This window comes from Priapulus caudatus, unplaced genomic scaffold, assembly GCF_000485595.1.
Source record: "Priapulus caudatus unplaced genomic scaffold, Priapulus_caudatus-5.0.1 Scaffold1981, whole genome shotgun sequence".
Taxonomy (NCBI): Eukaryota; Metazoa; Priapulida; class Priapulimorpha; order Priapulimorphida; family Priapulidae; genus Priapulus; species Priapulus caudatus.
Window position 1 is genome coordinate 13,225 of NW_014579042.1, and position 1,901 is coordinate 15,125.

The following is a 1,901-nucleotide window of genomic DNA, read 5'->3' on the forward strand; positions in this document are numbered from 1 at the left end:
CGTAGCAATAAAAGATGGTAAGGCGTAAGCGCTCTCGAATCACTTACATCATCGCTACTCTTGGTGATATGCCGACTGTTGATAATGTTTTCTACTTCGCAAAATAGCGTCTCCAGCACTTCGTCCGTCAGTCTGTGATTCCCGCGCAGCAAGGCATTGAGCACCTTCCTGATCGAACGAATCATACGTTCCCAAATGCCACCCATATGCGATTTGAGTTAATTCCTTCTCGTAGCGTTGCATCTGCACGTGCTTCACTATAATTCGCTCTGCTGAACCCATTTCATCAACGCATATGCGATCTCCGAATTTAGCTTGACCTTTTCTCTTTAGCTTATCCTTTATCCTGATCCACCAACACAGAGCCCTCTTAAGCCTATACCAGCTAGAGCAGTGGTTCCCAACCTTTTGGACCCCCCCACCCCTAATTTTTTTACCCTATCTCCTGGTACCCCTTCGCCCACCATAACAGGGGCGTGTAAGGATTTGTACCAGGGGAGGTTCTAACCGTAACTCAAACTTGCGAGCACGCGAAGGGGGGGTCTGGGGGCCCTCCACCCGAATTTTTTTGAAATTAGACCCCCTTAGACGCGTTTTTCTGCGCGAGCAGGGAGGGGGGGCCCGGACCCCCTGGACCCCTCCCCCCCCTGTACACGCCCCTGCATAAGCAAAATGAAGAACCAACACTGATGTATTGTCATGAATATTTTGACATCATGTTTTTGTTTTATTAATGCAGTCGCACAGCGAATTTTTCCAATCAAGCGCACTGTGCCCTAAACGACAGTTCAATGAGAAGACTGCTGCTGCATGGCAGAAACTAACTTTTTGAACTGCGGTTCAGTTTTTGACAGACTGACTCTCAGATGGGTAACTGCCGACTCTTGAGGAATGCCTTTGCTTCTCTCACCACATTAACATACGCATCTTGAACCTCAAAGAAATACCCATCACTATCGTCGATATCTCCGTCGTCAGTGAGGAGCACATGACAACCCTCGTGTGCGTTAGAAAACTCGGAAAATACTCCCTTTAATCTCCGAAGTTTTGCTTCCGTCTCTTCATAATCTTCCTCTGCCACCAGGCGCTTAATGATGTTACCTTCCTTGGTGAGTTCCCTCTTCCTTGCCGTTCTTAACTTCTTGCACTCCGCCATGTTGTCAAATTCTTGACGTGGATTCGCCTCATGCAGTCTTAGCTCATAGACTTTTCTTGCTCATGTCCCCCAGGCACGTATACCATTACTCATGTAGTTTTACTCATGTACTTCTGCTTCATGTAGTTTTTACTCATGTACTCCTGCTTCATGTAGTTTTACTCATGTACTCCTGCTTCATGTAGTTTTAACTCATGCACGTCCTGCTTCATGTAGTTTTTACTCATGTACTCCGCTCATGTACGTTTTACACATGTACTCTGCTTCATGTAGTTTACCTTCATGTAGTACCTGCAATCATGTAAGTTTACTCTATGTACTGCCTGCTTCATGTCGTTTCTTACACATGTAACTCCGCCTGCTTCAATGTATTTTTAACCCCTCATGTCCTCCACTTGGCCTCAATGTAAGCTCTTACTCATTGCCGCTACTGATCCATACATTTCTTTACTGTTAAACGTCTCGTGCGTGATACATCAATACTCCAACTCGCATCTTTCGATATCTCCAAATATTATTACTCAACACGTGCGTTGCTCACACGTGCAGCGTAAAACTGAAATACAAAATAATAATGCAACACAAATATTCAGCTCGCTCATTGCATGTAATGTTCACTATATCCAAACGCCTATATAACAAAGATCCAAATTTATAAAGAACATTAGGCGAGAACCACAGAGCAAACATCTAACAATATTGGTTGCATCGTGAAGAAAGCGCAGAGCGCACGCGAACACTATGG